Source organism: Lissotriton helveticus, chromosome 7 (genome assembly GCF_964261635.1).
Source record: "Lissotriton helveticus chromosome 7, aLisHel1.1, whole genome shotgun sequence".
Lineage (NCBI taxonomy): Eukaryota > Metazoa > Chordata > Amphibia > Caudata > Salamandridae > Lissotriton > Lissotriton helveticus.
Window position 1 is genome coordinate 1,225,320,942 of NC_136068.1, and position 18,748 is coordinate 1,225,339,689.

Genomic DNA, 18,748 nt, shown 5'->3' on the forward strand with positions numbered 1-18,748 from the left:
CTACACAGACCGACTCATAGTAATAGTAAATAGTAGTAGCACTGAGAGTGATGGTAGAGAGGCATGATAAGAATGTAGAAACAGTCTACCAGTAGATCAAAGACTATTTTGTAAAAAATAGAATTAAGAAATAGTTTGGAATGAATAGGAGCTGTAAAAGTTAGGGAAGTATAATTATATTAACAACAGAACAACTTACTGGGCCAGCAGAAGAGGCTGCAGAGGACCGTTCCTGCCCAATTTCTTCCACCGGAGCCTGGGGTGTACTCTTCTTGCCCCTGGGAGGTGCTGAATGTGAACATGAAATAAACACAAACATGGATGATTGTTTTTTTGAAATATTTGATTTATTTGACCGCAATCTAAAATTATCTTGGGGAAACAAATTACCAACAATTGCACTACATGTATTGACCTATCTGATCTGGTCAACTAGGAGGATACTAGTACAGTATTGCTGGATTCGCAGACCGTCTACTTGGAAAGTTATGTAAATCACTAACTAAACCAACAACAAAAAGGTTCTACTATGACTGCTAGCACTCAGCAGCACGCGACGTGACAGACACAGTCCGTCATCATGATTGCAGACCACAAAAAATGTCCTACTACTAATAACAAGTCATAATATACTCAACCTATCAATCCACCACTATCTCTTCTTCTTAGTGGCAGCAGGAGTACAAAGGAAGGACTAGACTTGAGTCTCTAGTCTCTCTAGCATTACGCAGTTCTGTAAAGTACTACACTCGTACATATTCAGGCCAAATGAGATAGGAGCACAAAGTTGCAAACAAGTAAGCATAGTAGCGACGCCACTGAGGAGGCGAGCACCTGCAATCACAGAAGCTATTTAAACATTATTTTACCTGCAATGTAATCGAATCAGTAGCATTCTTGCTCTTCGGGAAAATCATATATTAGCAATATAACGCAGAGCAGAAGAAAACAAAATAGTTATTAAATAGCTACTCACCAAGGCCAGGGATCTCCACGCCTAGCAGGTTGAGCAGGTCCTGCTCCCGGTCGATGAGGTCAGACCACCGGTGCGTCGCTTGGTCATAGGTGCGCCGGACCCCCGACTCCCTACGCAGGGCCCGGCACACCTTATCCCACAGCTGGCGAAGCTCTCGGAGGCCATACCCTTGACCGGGCCTGCCCCCTGCTGCCACGGTCTTCGGGAGGTGGCGCAGAACATAAAATATAAGCGCAGCCAACTCCACCGCGCTGAAAAACTCCCTGGCCACTACATCCATCCCCCTCAATCGCCTGCAAGAGAGCCGGTTACGGGGTGCGGGACCCTTCCCCTTGCTCTTCCCGGCTCCCTTTGCCATGGTCCTGAACAGGTGGAAAAAAAAATAGGAAAGAATAGGGAAAAACTAAAGAAAAGAGTTAAAAAAAGTAGCTTTAAAGTAACCAAAAGTAGAAAAAAAGCACAAAATATAGATGTAGAAAAAGAGAGGGATAGATAATGAGTAAAAAAGATCCAAAAAAAGTTCAAAGAAACAAAGGATTGCAAAGATTAGGGGAGGATTGAAAAAGCATGCCCAGAACCATAGCAATGAATGAAAAAACAAGATGGCCACGCCCATTGACGACTTCGTGGGTAAGTTTGCGCGATATTTCCACAGCGAGAACGCAAAAACACACGCGAACACGTAATAGCGCCCCGCGCACAACGCGAGTTTGCAAATAGCGCCCGGAAACGGAAATACGCAACGCGGCCAAGATGGCCACGCCCATGTACGACCACATGGGTAACTTCGCGGTCGGTGCGCTGCTAGTGGCCCGCGAATACACAAAAAGCCCCACGAACACGCAAAAAATATTCCGCAAATTCGCACAAATTCGCAGATTATGCGGATGGCGAATTCGCGCATTTCGCCCATACTTAGTCACAATGCCTAAATGCATATTTGATCAAAAAAACATACACATGTAAATATTACCACAGAATTAAAAAAAAAAAATCGATCAATGATAAAAACATTCTGTGAGCACCTGGAAAATATGTGCAAAATAAAAGAAAAAATAAATAAAAATTATATATATATATATATTACCTACTGGCGGTCGCCAGTAGGTATATATAGTTAGGATTTTTTCTCTATGGGATTTTTGAAAATTCTATGTCTAATAACTTTGGCGTTTGTGGACGGAATTGGCTGAAATTTTCAGGAAAATGGCACATTTTGTTTCTGAGCAGCCCTTAAAAATTTGGGGGGGGTTTGTCAAGGGGGGGCCGAGAAAAAAGGGGGGTCCCAAAACGTGTTTTTAACATTGAGTTTTCCATAGGGCGGTTGGCCTCACTTTTAGCCCGAACGGCTGAATGGATTTGCACGAAACTTGGCAAAATTGTAGGGACTGGTAGCCCGATGTGCCTTTTGTAGGTCTCAATATATGTGCTCCAGTGGATTTTGAGAAATTAACGTTTAAAAAAAGATATATATCTGTAACAGCGGACCGGGCAGCGCTCCAGTACGCGTACTTTTCGCGCAACGGAGCTTTGTGAAGCGAAGCTGATTGGTTCTCCGGCGTCTGTAAACATTCCAAACAGTCCGTAGCGGCCGCCATCTTGTCTCTCGGTAGGATCGAGAGACAAGAGGAGGCCAAAGCGAAGGGGCAAATGACCATAAGGGGGAATAGTAGATCCTCGCTGACCCCCTACGTTTGATGTGGAGGTTTTAAAAGGGCCCCGCGGGGCAAAAAAAAAAAATAATAATAATAATCGAACGGCTGAATGGATTTGCACGAAACTTGGCAAAATATTAGGGACTGGTAGCCCGATGTGCCTTTGCTAGGTCTCAATATATGTGCTCCAGTGGATTTTGAGAAATTAACGTTCAAAAAAAGATATATATCTGTAACAGCGCTCCGCTTCGCGTACTTTTCGCGTTACGGAGCTTTGCGAAGCTGATTGGTTCTCCGGCGTCTGTCAACATTCCAAACAGTCCGTAGCGGCCGCCATCTTGTCTCTCGGTAGGATTGAGAGACAAGAGGAGGCCAAAGCGAAGGGGGAAATGACCATAAGGGGGCATAGTAGATCCTTCCTGACCTCTTAGGTTTGATGTACCATTTTGCCAAGTTTGGTGTAATTCCGTTCAGCCATTCAGGCTGTAGACGTATGTAAATGTCCTATGGAAAATTGCATGGGGAAAACACATTTGAAAGTGTTGAAATTTAGAACCAATTAAAATGTTAGTTTGGTTTTGTATTTGTGTGTGATGAAAGTTAATTGGTTATGTATATATGTCAAATGAGAGGAAACCACAGCCATTTTGTGATACTACTGTCTGAGGTACATTTGTGAGGAATTTTTGGTGGTGAATTTCTGGTGTTTGATTTACACAGTACTAACACTTCTCCTACTTTTAAAAAGGTGAGTTGTTAATTTGTAAGGGGAACTATGTTGTACACTTGAAGATAATTTGAAAAATGTTTTCTGTTATTTATTTGCAGTCCTTCTGTTATACTAAATACTTGATAAAGTTAGTTTTATATTATGTATTACTAAAAACGATAAATGAAAGTGATTATTTTTTTCTGCAATTTACAGCAAGCAATTTCAAAATAAAATGGCTCACAATGAAGAGACCGTGGCAATTTCTTTTGAATTGTCCACTACATTGATTGAAATTGAGAGCACCAATAATGAAATATTGTCACAAGGAGGAGATGACTTGCATGATTCCATTAGATTGATTGAAATGGACAGCACCAATAATGAAATATTGTCACAAGGAGATGACTTGAATGATTCCACTACATTGATTGAAATTGAGAGCACCAATAATGAAATATTGTCACAAGGAGGAGATGACTTGTATGATTCCATTAGATTGATTGAAATGGACAGCAATAATAATGAAATATTGTCACAAGGAGGAGATGACTTGAATGATTCCACTACATTGATTAAAATTGAGAGCACCAATAATGAAATATTGTCACGAGGAGATGACTTGAATGATTCCACTACATTGATTGAAATTGACAGCACCAATAATGAAATATTGTCACAAGGAGGAGATGACTTGAATGATTTTTTTGATCAATCTGTTGATGGCGAATTTATCGAATGTTTGGAGACCATAGAGTTAGAAGAATCATCATTGCAGACTTTTCATGAGGAAATTGCTGATGAGGACATGTTACTAGTTCTTTCAAATTTAGAAAATTCTGAAGAATAAATTTATATTTAGAAATCAAAAATTGTTTGAGACATTATTCATTTTTATTTTTAATTTATGAGGTTGTAGCGAAGTGATTGTAGTATAAAATGAGACTTATAGTATAGAGTGCAACATTTTTATGTTACATGGTAAGTTTACTCATATTTACTTCCCTTCTGCCACTATATTATCTCCAATGTGTATTTGACATCTCTTCTTCATCTCCGGCCTCCTTTCTCTCACTGTGTGTCTCCGATGCATCTTATCGCTGCTATTTTGTGTAATTACAGAAGAGAGTAAAATAAAATAGTTCGGAACGTGAAAAGGGGGCAAAGTAGAGTACTCCTCACCCCCTAGGCCTTTTTAGGCGGTCCCAAAAGGATCAGTTTCTGCTTTCCTGAGAGATTATGGTATGAGTTCCATATACCACAATAACTTGCATTACAACATGCAAGATATCTATCTCCTATTACCAACTTTTGGAGATATTCGCGCTAAGCGCGAATATCTCCAAAAAGTAACACCTGCCCTGAGCAGTTCTTAGCCATGTTATCCAATGGGAGGTGGATAACATGGCTAAGAGCATTAGCTCGGTAATGCATGAATATCGCTGACTTTTTAGCGATATTCATGCATTGCGGCCGTTTATTATCGCATTTGCGATAAACCTTGATAATAGCAAGGTTTATCTTCGATAATTTCTGACGATGCTTAGCGGTAAAAAATTCGTTGGTAAGCATCGTTAGCGATAAATATCGCTTAACTTTGGTAATATGCCCCAACGTCTGTTAACGTTCGATTCGAAGGAAATGAGGAAGTGTTGAAAAACATTGTCTGCGCCATCTTGCCTTTTTTGAAATGCCACACTTTTGTCGTGCACGGCAGCCATTTTAGATGCCTTGACCAGACCCACTCTCTGCACGCTGTCGATTCGTAGCATGGCTCCTCACCCTCGCAAGCATCTTCCCCAGGCACTGGTCACCCCCGCTCTCTGTCTTATGCATGGGCAATAAACCTCCCCCCATCTGCGCTGCTCTTCCCTGAGAATCACACTCTGTGCCCGCCCGACACCTCCCTTTCACCCTATTCACTACCGCACCCTCTGACACTCCTCTTCCTCTGTGTCCGATTGTCCAGGCTATCACCTAGCCCTGCAGATGTAGTTTATGGCCCCAGCTGTAAAGAATCACCCCTCTTCAAAGGAGTTATAGTAGATCAAGGCCCACACCCGATGAGATCCGTCACACCACACGTGTTCCTACTATCTGAAAACCATCCTGTATTGTGATTGGGGAGGGGACCGAGCCTGAAGCGGAAGATTCCAGGAATGACTCTTTGTACATCAAAGTTTTTACAATTATGTGTCACATTAAAAATATATAGCACTCCAACAAAGTAGTAGGAATATAAAACTTTAATAACATATAAATATATACAACAAAACAAAAACAGTAAAAACATTTAAACAACGAAGAGACCGTGGCAATTTCTTTTGAATTATCCAATAGATTTATTGAAATTGACAGCACCAATAATGAAATATTCTTGTCAGTAGCGGTCTGTTGTGCGAATAGTTCCAAGGCAGCAGAACGCGCTGAAATCTAGATGGCACGAAAGTGATGTCTAGTAAGTTGCCGCCCATCAAATAACGGCGTGGGGTGCCGCGGGGGTGAGTGAGTCCAGTAGGCACCACAGCTATTCTTACCGGCATTGCAGAATTACTGCTGGGGACAATGCCTGTGCTGTAGCAGGGTCACAGCAGAAACAAAAAGGACTCTGTTGAAGATGTTGTTGGTTTTAAATTTGAAAACAGTTCTGGTGTCAACTGCTATGCTAATGTAGTGGTTAATGTTTTGTTTTCTCTAGAAAATGTAAAAGAGGGGGAGGCAGTCCAAAGTTCCGTTAAAAGGGCAAAGGAAAGGATCGGTGGTTTGAACTATCAGTCAAAAAGGGGAGGGGGTGCAACAATTTTTCCTACCGGGTCACACTGTGCTTTCACCGGAACTGAGGTCTGCAGGATTCTAGTAATTCAAAGTGAGGCTGGCGCCAGCATGGGAGCGCCGACGTCCCGCGGATACAGTTTCGTCACTCCACGGGCGATCATGGCAGTCATTCCCCATCGGGGGTCGGAGACTCCCGCGGCTCCTCTAGAATCTTCAAGGTCGTGGAGGACTACGGTGGTGGAGTCAACCAGTGACCGGGCCATTTCTTTATGCTGGGCCCGCTCTTGCCAGGTCGACCGCCATTTTGAGAGTTCGGTAGCTACTGGCGATCGCGGGGTCAAATGAGCGGACGGGCTCCACCCTGCCGGGCGAGACGTTGCAGCATGGCCACAGTGGAAGAACCCTTTTCCGGGCGCCTGGAGCGCTGAGGGTGCAGCTGGGAAGCCTCCACCTGGGGAGGCGGGAGAGGCCTGTTCGCACCGTCTCTCCCTCCCAGTGCACCCCACGGCGTCTCGCTTGAGATTTGTTATGGCCGGACCAGGCGATGAGGACGAGGGGGGGGGTCGGAGGCATGTGCAAGACATCCCCCCCCAGTGTTGTCGCAGCCATTATTCATGAAAGAAGAAGTGTCCCGTCCGTCTTCGGGCCGGGCTTCCGGTAGATGTCGGCCGGATGCCCCTGGCTCTGGCCCCATGAACGGGTTTCTTGGTTTATCGGCTGCAGCCGGATCCCGTCGGCCTCGGCCCCCCGACCGTTGGTGGCCGGACCGGAAGAGCATGTGGCGGGAGTACCTGCAACTCTCAAGGGCCACCGCGGCCGGACTGGGAGAGAGAGGGGAGGGTCGAGGAGACATTCCCCCCCCCTGCAACTGTTCAGCGTTGTAAAGGCAATCCCCTGGCCGGGTCCCGCTGGCCTCGGCCTCTCCTCCGGCTACACCCTACGTTAGCATCTCCTGGCCGAGGCGTGGCAGCAGGACCCGCCTTATATGGGCTGCTCCCGGCTGGGCGTAGCCGCAACCCTGCCCCACCTTGGAAGTTTCCAGAGTGGGGGCGGATGTTCTACTGACTTGCATTTTCCCTAGTCTATCGATTTTTTTGGTGTGGCAGGCGGTGGGACAGCGAGGGGTGATTTGGTTTCTCTTACTGTTTTTCTGGTCTCTCACCACTGGCATATTTTAACGTTTTCTTGTTTCTAGGACATTAATAGGTTTTATCATTACGTTATGTTATCGTTTCTTTGTTCGTTGTTTAATAAAAGTTCATGTTCATCAGTGGCCTACTGATTTTCGTTTTCCTATTCTTTTCTTTCCAGGTTGTTTCATGCTAAAGTTTCTGTTAACAGGATACAGTGATCACTTCGTTATTATTGCATATGTCCTTTTCACTAGGGGTGCTCTCTGGTCGGGCCAGATGACGTATCTCTAGTAAATGGTCCGGGTGAAACAGGTGCATCAATCAGTGGGGAGTAGATAGGCATGACAGATTACAACGGGGGAGAAAGGTCCGCATTACGTACCCTTTCACTACTTGCAAAGATTTTCCTACGTTTATTTGCAAACAGGGAATACCTCCAAAAAGAACTAATTCCCAAACAGTCAATGTTCGGACAATCAATCAATCAATGAGGAATGAAATAGGTACGACGTGTTAAAGGCTTGCGTTACCTACCCTTCACTATCTGCAAAGGGAGAGAGAATATTCCTATTCTTCCTCGTTTGCAGGCAGAGAAGATCCTTAAGAGAACCAACTTCGAACAATTCAATGCTCGATTCAAACAATCAACAAGGGGTACTGTGAACACAAATGAACGCCGCTTATGTACATACGCATTGCTATTTTCAACAGGTTGTTCCTAATGTTTCTATTTTAGCGAGGTCAAAAAGAGATCCCATTAGTGGCCTACTGATTTTGCTCGATTCCTTTTGTTTTTTTACACGATTTTTCGCTATCTGCAAAGACTAAACAGAGTATTGCGACTCTGTGCTTGTTTGTAAATAGAGAATGAACCATAGAGAACAATCAATCAAATGGAGAGAGAAGCAGGCACGACGGATTACAAAGGGGGCAAAGGGCTGCGTTAACTACCCTTCACTATCTGCAAAGAGAGAGTACTCCTAATAGAAATGAGGGGTGGGGGGCAGCATTCAAAGCAGATCAGTGTGCATAAACACGAAAATGTTTTTACTTACCACGTACTTGACATTCGACAGCTTATGATATTTGCTATTAAAAAACCATTGAAATTCACTGAAAAAACCATAGGTTATAGACCATATATAGTTAGGAATTAGCATTTACAAAACCTTGAAAATTCACTGAAAAAACCATAGGTTATAGACCATATATAGTTAGGAATTAGCATTTACAAAACCTTGAAAATTCACTGCAAAAACCATAGGTTAGAGACCATATATAGTTAGCTGGACATTTTATTGACATAAAACCAATGAAATTCCATATATAGTTAGTTGCACTAACTATATATCGCGCACCCGCAATCCACTGCTGATGATGTCACATATTACATCATTCATGACATGGTCAGTGACATCACTGATGACATCACTGATGACATCTCAAATGACATCACTGATGACATCACTGATGACATCTCATTTGACATCAATGACCACATCACTGATGATATCATTCATGTGACAATACAATGCATCTCCTCACATTTTAATATAACCTCTGTTTCACCCAGTGTTAAAAAGAGAGTATAATTTTTGAAACCATTGACACACCAATACTAGTTACTACATACGCACTCACTGATTGCTACGTCTACACACACCTTCACTCATTCACCCATACAATCATTCATACATACAATCACTCATCTTTACAACACTATCATATGCACTCATACACCTATACAGACACTCACAGTCTGCCACTCATCCATGGAGTTACTCACACACCTAGTCAGTCCTGTAAAGAATCAATGACACTTCCATTTTCTTGTCTATACAGTTAAACATAGAGCACCTTACATTTTCAAACATATACTAACACATACTTACCTTCTTATACAATCATTGATACAAGTACAGATTGATCTGCACAGAGTCACACACCTCCCAGCTAGCCACACACACACTCAGTCTCCCATACAAATACTTGGGCAATCAATCAATAACCCATATAGTTACTCATATAGCTACTGATCAACACATGCAGCAGTTTACAGAACAACAGACATAATGATGCACAAATTAAGACAGTTTAGTCACTAACCCATGCACTCAGTGAGACACATTTAATCACTCACTCATACAGTCAGTCATGCACCTACTAAATCCTTCTTCCAGACACTTACACATCCACTCATTCTTCAATATGTAAGACATATTTAAACTTTATAGAAACAAAAAATCACTGGATGTTGTTATCAGTGATGTCATCAGTGATGTCATTTGAGATGTCATCAGTGATGTCATCAGTGATGTCACTGACCATGTCATGAATGATGTAATATGTGACATCATCAGCAGTGGATTGCGGGTGCGCGATATATAGTTAGTGCAACTAACTATATATGGAATTTCATTGGTTTTATGTCAATAAAATGTCCAGCTAACTATATATGGTCTCTAACCTATGGTTTTTGCAGTGAATTTTCAAGGTTTTGTAAATGCTAATTCCTAACTATATATGGTCTATAACCTATGGTTTTTTCAGTGAATATATATATATATGAACCCTCTAACGTTTCCAAAGCATTAGGAGAGCACACAGCATCGCCCCCACCTTCCGGTTTAAAGTGCCGCTCGCATTCGATTCCCTGAAATAATTTTTCTTTGCCAACGCGTTTCGGGGCTCGGCGGCCCCTTCTTCCTGGGCAGCTTTCAGAAACACCACTGAGGCTCACATAAGTGTTTCACAAGTATTTATTGTTCACATGACCACGCAGGAGCATTCAGCATCACGTGCCCCTGCAATGTCTATTGGGACATGTAGTCCTGCTGTGTGAGCAATTATTTGCTTTGAGTAAGTTCAGTGCGCTTCTGTTATTTGCAGCATTCCATGTCCTTCAGTAGGTATCAGGTCCTCATCACGAGCCAATTAATGGCATTCGGAGCGTTGCACTGATTGGAGCTGAACAGTTCCTCTCCCAGTTTCTCTTCTTGTGAGATGGTGTCTCTCCCCACGGCAGGAAACAGCCGTGTGATTAATGAACCCTCTAACGTTTCCAAAGCAATAGGGGAGCACACAGCATCGCCCCCACCTTCCGGTTTAAAGTGCCGCTCGCATTCGATTCCCTGAAATAATTTTTCTTTGCCAACGCGTTTCGGGGCTCGGCGGCCCCTTCTTCCTGGGCAGCTTTCAGAAACACCACTGAGGCTCACATAGGTGTTTCACAAGTATTTATTGTCCACATGACCACATAGGAGCATTCAGCATCACGTGCCCCTGCAATGTCTATTGGGACATGTAGTCCTGCTGTTTGAGCAATTATTTGCTTTGAGTAAGTTCAGTGCGCTTCTGTTATTTGCAGCATTCCATGTCCTTAAGTAGGTATCAGGTCCTCATCACGAGCCAATTAATGGCATTCGGAGCGTTGCACTGATTGGAGCTGAACAGTTCCTCTCCCAGTTTCTCTTCTTGTGAGATGGTGCCTCTCCCCACGGCAGGAAACATCCGTGTGATTAATGAACCCTCTAACGTTTCCAAAGCATTAGGAGAGCACACAGCATCGCCCCCACCTTCCGGTTTAAAGTGCCGCTCGCATTCGATTCCCTGAAATAATTTTTCTTTGCCAACGCGTTTCGGGGCTCGGCGGCCCCTTCTTCCTGGGCAGCTTTCAGAAACACCACTGAGGCTCACATATGTGTTTCACAAGTATTTATTGTCCACATGACCACGCAGGAGCATTCAGCATCACGTGCCCCTGCAATGTCTATTGGGACATGTAGTCCTGCTGTGTGAGCAATTATTTGCTTTGAGTAAGTTCAGTGCGCTTCTGTTATTTGCAGCATTGCATATCCTTAAGTAGGTATCAGGTCCTCATCACGAGCCAATTAATGGCATTCGGAGCGTTGCACTGATTGGAGCTGAACAGTTCCTCTCCCAGTTTTTCTTCTTGTGAGATGGTGCCTCTCCCCACGGCAGGAAACAGCCGTGTGATAAATGAACCCTCTAACGTTTCCAAAGCATTAGGAGAGCACACAGCATCGCCCCCACCTTCCGGTTTAAAGTGCCGCTCGCATTCGATTCCCTGAAATAATTTTTCTTTGCCAACGCGTTTCGGGGCTCGGCGGCCCCTTCTTCCTGGGCAGCTTTCAGAAACACCACTGAGGCTCACATAGGTGTTTCACAAGTATTTATTGTCCACATGACCACGCAGGGGCATTCAGCATCACGTGCCGTGGGGAGAGGCACCATCTCACAAGAAGAGAAACTGGGATAGGAACTGTTCAGCTCCAATCAGTGCAAAGCTCCGAATGCCATTAATTGGCTCGTGATGAGGACCTGATACCTACTTAAGGACATGGAATGCTGCAAATAACAAAAGCGCACTGAACTTACTCAAAGCAAATAATTGCTCACACAGCAGGACTACATGTCCCAATAGACATTGCAGGGGCACGTGATGCTGAATGCTCCTGCGTGGTCATGTGGACAATAAATACCTGTGAAACACCTATGTGAGCCTCAGTGGTGTTTCTGAAAGCTGCCCAGGAAGAAGGGGCCGCCGAGCCCCGAAACGGCAAAGAAAAATTATTTCAGGGAATCGAATGCGAGCGGCACTTTAAACCGGAAGGTGGGGGCGATGCTGTGTGCTCTCCTAATGCTTTGGAAACGTTAGAGGGTTCATTAATCACACGGCTGTTTCCTGACGTGGGGAGAGGCACCATCTCACAAGAAGAGAAACTGGGAGAGGAACTGTTCAGCTCCAATCAGTGCAACGCTCCGAATGCCATTAATTGGCTCGTGATGAGGACCTGATACCTACTTAAGGACATGGAATGCTGCAAATAACAGAAGCGCACTGAACTTACTCAAAGCAAATAATTGCTCACACAGCAGGACTACATGTCCCAATAGACATTGCAGGGGCACGTGATGCTGAATGCTCCTGCGTGGTCATGTGGACAATAAATACTTGTGAAACACCTATGTGAGCCTCAGTGGTGTTTCTGAAAGCTGCCCAGGAAGAAGGGGCCGCCGAGCCCCGAAACGGCAAAGAAAAATTATTTCAGGGAATCGAATGCGAGCGGCACTTTAAACCGGAAGGTGGGGGCGACGCTGTGTGCTCTCTTAATGCTTTGGAAACGTTAGAGGGTTCATTAATCACACGGCTGTTTCTGCCGTGGGGAGAGGCACCATCTCACAAGAAGACAAACTGGGAGAGGAACTGTTCAGCTCCAATCAGTGCAACGCTCCGAATGCCATTAATTGGCTCGTGATGAGGACCTGATACCTACTTAAGGACATGGAATGCTGCAAATAACAGAAGCGCACTGAACTTACTCAAAGCAAATAATTGCTCACACAGCAGGACTACATGTCCCAATAGACATTGCAGGGGCACGTGATGCTGAATGCTCCTGCGTGGTCATGTGGACAATAAATACTTGTGAAACACCTATGTGAGCCTCAGTGGTGTTTCTGAAAGCTGCCCAGGAAGAAGGGGCCGCCGAGCCCCGAAACGGCAAAGAAAAACTATTTCAGGGAATCGAATGCGAGCGGCACTTTAAACTGGAAGGTGGGGGCGATGCTGTGTGCTCTCCTAATGCTTTGGAAACGTTAGAGGGTTCATTAATCACACAGCTGTTTCCTGCCGTGGGGAGAGGCACCATCTCACAAGAAGAGAAACTGGGAGAGGAACTGTTCAGCTCCAATCAGTGCAACGCTCCGAATGCCATTAATTGGCTCGTGATGAGGACCTGATACCTACTTAAGGACATGGAATGCTGCAAATAACAGAAGCGCATTGAACTTACTCAAAGCAAATAATTGCTCACACAGCAGGACTACATGTCCCAATAGACATTGCAGGGGCACGTGATGCTGAATGCTCCTGCGTGGTCATGTGGACAAGAAATACTTGTGAAACACCTATGTGAGCCTCAGTGGTGTTTCTGAAAGCTGCCCAGGAAGAAGGGGCCGCCGAGCCCCGAAACGGCAAAGAAAAATTATTTCAGGGAATCGAATGCGAGCGGCACTTTAAACCGGAAGGTGGGGGCGATGCTGTGTGCTCTCCTAATGCTTTGGAAACGTTAGAGGGTTCATATATATATATATATATATATTACCTACTGGCGGTCGCCAGTAGGTATATATAGTTAGGATTTTTTCCCTATGGGATTTTTGAAAATTCTATGTCTAATAACTTTGGCGTTTGTGGACGGAATTGGCTGAAATTTTCAGGAAAATGGCACATTTTGTTTCTGAGCAGCCCTTGAAAATTTGGGGGGGGTTCGTCAAGGGGGGGCCGAGAAAAAAGGGGGGTCCCAAAACGTGTTTTTAACATTGAGTTTTCCATAGGGCGGTTGGCCTCACTTTTAGCCCGAAGGGCTGAATGGATTTGCACGAAACTTGGCAAAATTGTAGGGACTGGTAGCCCGATGTGCCTTTTGTAGGTCTCAATATATGTGCTTCAGTGGATTTTGAGAAATTAACGTTCAAAAAAAGATATATATCTGTAACAGCGGACCGGGCAGCGCTCCAGTTCGCGTACTTTTCGCGCAACGGAGCTTTGTGAAGCGAAGCTGATTGGTTCTCCGGCGTCTGTAAACATTCCAAACAGTCCATAGCGGCCGCCATCTTGTCTCTCGGTAGGATCGAGAGACAAGAGGAGGCCAAAGCGAAGGGGCAAATGACCATAAGGGGGCATAGTAGATTCTCGCTGACCCCCTAGGTTTGATGTGGAGGTTTTAAAAGGGCCCCGCGGGGCAAAAAAAATAAAAAATAATAATAATCGAACGGCTGAATGGATTTGCACGAAACTTGGCAAAATTGTAGGGACTGGTAGCCCGATGTGCCTTTGCTAGGTCTCAATATATGTGCTCCAGTGGATTTTGAGAAATTAACGTTCAAAAAAAGATATATATCTGTAACAGCGCTCCGCTTCGGAGCTTTGCGAAGCTGATTGGTTCTTCGGCGTCTGTAAACATTCCAAACAGTCCGTAGCGGCCGCCATCTTGTCTCTCGGTAGGATCGAGAGACAAGAGGAGCCCAAAGCGAAGGGGCAAATGACCATAAGGGGGCATAGTAGATCGTCCCTGACCCCCTAGGTTTGATGTGGAGGCTGTAAAAGGGTCTCGCAGGGCAAAAAAAAAATATATCGTTTTTTTAGTTTTTTTGCGTGGAGTGCGCCCGGTTCGCGAACCGGGAAGCGTTCTGGGGAGCGTACTTTCTTGAAAATTAGTGCTTTGTAGGTGGCTGCTCTTTTGCGCTACGAACTGCAGACTACACCATACACCGATTCAGAAGCAAGACACCTGACTTTTTAAGTCCAAAATGCCTTTATTTTAGGCGTTTATCGCCTAAAATTTCCTCCCCTTTAATTAATGTAAGTTAATTTCTGTCACACCGGCTGCCTTTGTGGTGTGTTAACTTCTGCTTTGCTGCTGCCTGAAATCATAATTTGCAGCGCTCTGAGGCAACGCCTGGACTTCTCTTCCTACAGCGCTATTTGGCAGCGCTAGCACCATCACTGCTCGCGTTTCCCGCTTTGCGGGAAACACTCGCTGCGGGGGGCTTGCTCGCCACAAGGAGGATAGAGAACACCAGCGCCCACAAGGCACCAGGGCTTGGTGAACCTCCCTGCCACGCCCCCCTCACCTGGAATAAATCGAGTGAATTGACCGCGGAAGAGCGGAGTTCTTTCTGTCACACCGGCTGCCTTTGTGGTGTGTTAACTTCTGCTTTGCTGCTGCCTGAAATCATAATTTGCAGCGCTCTGAGGCAACGCCTGGACTCCTCTTCCTACAGCGCTATTTGGCAGCGCTAGCACCATCACTGCTCGCGTTTCCCGCTTCGCGGGAAACACTCGCTGCGGGGGGCTTGCTGGCCACAAGGAGGATAGAGAACACCAGCGCCCACAAGGCACCAGGGCTTGGTGAACCTCCCTGCCACGCCCCCCTCACCTGGAATAAATTGAACGGAAGCACCGCGCATCGCGGGACGCGCGCGGGCGACGCCGGGCTAAGCCCGGGCAAAGGGCGGGCCCTCTGTGGCCCTCAGTGGCCGAGGTAGGCCGGGCTGGGCCCTGATATTTTATTTTTATTTTCATACTTTGTTGTTTGAATATTTTCGCTGCTCTCAATTGCAGCAAATATTCCAACTATAATATACGGATGAACTGCTCACTGTAACTCTGTTATCTGCTCTTGTGAACTTATCGGCTTCCATCAGTATCCTAGTATTTATATTTTACAAATTGTGTGTTTTGATATCTGCGACTGCCTACCAGGCGTAAGGATTATCTTCTAAAGAAGTATTATGTCTACAAAGAAATTACGATCCGGGAAAGTGTTAAGGGATAAAGGAGAGGTGATATCTGAACCTGCACGCCTGAGAAAAAAATCAGAAAATAGTGCGTTAGTGAAAGGTCAGATGCAGTTGGAACACATTTGGGAAAAATCAGGAAATAAACTTGTAAAAGACCCAATAATCTTACAATCTGCTTTATCACCTCACTTGCATCCACAAACCAACGTGGAATTGGATTTAAACACTGATGTAATGATTGAACTAAATCAATCTTCTTTCCCTCAAATGAATGACATTAATTCCTTGGCTCATGATCATAATACTCTCATTGAAAGAGAAAAGGAAGAGGAAGACTTTGCTGCTACATCCATTTCTACTAGTATTGATCTCGAACTTTGTGGTCGATACATGGATAAGAAACCTTCTGCTCAGGTTGAGGATGGTAAAACTCCAATCAGAGCAACTCCATCTGGAATGCTTTTATATAGCAGCACTCCATCAAACAAATCTCAAGATGATTTATTAATGCATAGTGATTTGAAGTCTCCTCAATATAATTTATCAGGGATTTGTTCCTTTGTTCAATCTAGCTATCCAAAAAATGAGAAACCAATTTCTGAATCTCTGATAGCGCTTGAACAAATATTGTCTTCAATATTGTTGCTCCTTGGTAAATTTGCTGTGAGTTCTGATTGTATTTTATCATCTGTGTCTGAGATATTGAAGGAAATGTTGACTAAAAAGGGTGTTAATGTTTCATTACCCCCCTCTGAACCTGTAGTTGAAAATGTTATATTACCCCCCACTGAACCTGCAGTTCAAATTGCGTCAAACTGTATCAATCTCTTGCAGGGCAATACTCCTATGAAATTGTCTGTTAAGGCAGACATCCATATACCCCTTAAGAGCCCTACTCTATCTGTCACTAGACAGAGCAAACTTTCAAAGCTCATTGTTAAGGACGACAGCTTGGTAGAGGTGGTGCAAACTATTGAAAATGATCTTTTTCCCATCTTTACTCATGAAAAAAAGGGCCTGGATGGAATGCCGGCTCAGACTAAAACTAGAAAAGAAAAATTAAAAGGAAAAAATAGGAAGTTATTACGTAAATATAAGAAAAAAAGGCCAAGGCAAATTATTTTTCAACAAAATATAAGTCCTGAAGCACGAGAGGAGTCAGTAAACGGGGAAGATCCATTACTGAATACCATCAATAATAAGGTAGCAGGCAATGCATTTAATGATGCATTGGAGAATAATATGGTTGGGGGCTGTACAAATGAGGTGATTCTATCTCATGTGTCACAAGCGCCGGAACCTTTACCCGTGCTGGTTGATGTTATGGGAATCCCGCCGCAAGTGGTAAAAGTATTAAATCCAACTGCATCTACTTTCCGGCCCCAACCTAATACTGCTACTGGCCTTATTATTCAACCAGTAAAATGTGCAACGATAAGTGTGGATACACTAACACTGGATTTTCTTCCGCTGTTTGATCAGGATGTAAAAATGAATAGGTCTTGGCTGCTTAATTGTTTTAAAGAGACTGATAATTTAAAATTAATTTTGTCAAATGATATTGACTTAGTTTTTCCAATAAAATCAAGTATTGGACAACGAACAAGAGTAATTTTTTATTCTAAAATAATTACGAATCTTGTTCTACAACAGGCGGAATTTTTCCAATGTAGAGGAATTGACGTATTACCTTATTATAATAGGGTCCTATCTATTGCCTCTAGAGATAGTATTATTAATACAGTACCTACACAGGATGATCATTACTCTGGTAATAAAGATCTAAAAATCTGGGTCTCTAGGGGCAAAAGAATGGTATCTCAGGCTTTGCCATTGCCTGATAATACAGATGTCCCTCTAATAGAAGACAATCAGATGTGGAATTGGTTGCCGGGGGTTTTATCTACTAATTCCGCGAACAACCCACGACTCTTCCAACATCTTTAACAATAATTTAAAAATTGTCTCCTGGAATGCTGCCGGCATGTTTAATTCCCCTGAGAAATTTGACTTTCTATCCACTTTAAATGTTGATGTAATATGTCTGCAGGAGACGTGGTGTAAAAATCTCCCCTATGTAGGGAAAGAGTTTTTTGTTCTAGAGGGTCCTGCAAAACCTTCAAAAAAAGGCCATGCGAAAGGAGGAATTGCTTGTCTTTTATCCACCTCTCTTCAATGGCAATATACACATTACTCAGACTCTAGTAATCTCTTTCAATCTATAATTATCACTAACTTAGGCAATGTAGGCACGCGATCTTCGTTTGTCATTTTAAATGTATACATTCCCCCTGAGGAATGTTTTAATTTAGTTATGAAGCGAATGTTTTCATATGTAACAAAGCTACTGGAGGCTGATTATCCCCCCTATATACTAATGGTTGGAGACTTAAATAGTAAAATATCCAACTCTACTTTAGTTAAGTTCAGAAATAAACTTAAGGAAGAAGTGTATAATATACCTCAAATGGCTTGGCCCCCTAAAATAAAAACTAATAAAAGAGGTAAGATTCTTTTGGAGGAACTTAGCCTCTTAGAAGGGCTTATTATTAATGGTAGAATGCCCTCGGATAGCCCTGCCCATTATACACATGGCTCATATAGGGGTGAGTCTATTTTGGACTATGCCATTACGGACTTTGAGTCGTTCCATCTGATTAGGGATATGGTGATCACTCATTCTATACTGAGTGATCACAAAATAATTAATTTGACTCTTTCATTAATCCCTTCTGAAACTAACTCCTGGTCCTTAAAGCATAGAGATCTGTCCATTGATCAAAGGTCGGGTAGATGTTTTTGGGGTCCCACTACCATGAAGGATGTACAAAGCCTCCTGGCCCAAACTTTACTAGAACTCGACCAGTGGGAGGGTACAGAATTCCTACAACTCGAAAACCTTATTAAAAAAGTTATCGGATTTGCCAAGAAAAAGGGAAATCCTAAAAGGCCACATTTTTCACCTAGTCCTCTATTTTTCCTGAATAAGGAGATAAATGCACTAATCAGGAAACAATATCTTAATAGAACTGAGGAAAATGAGTCTCTACTAGCACTATTAAAACGTAGAAGAGTTAGATTGAGACTCAAATTGAAAAGAGAAAAAGAAGACTCTATTTGGATTAGTTTGAGGGAGGCTATAACCTTTAATCGATCCAGAGAATTTTGGTCT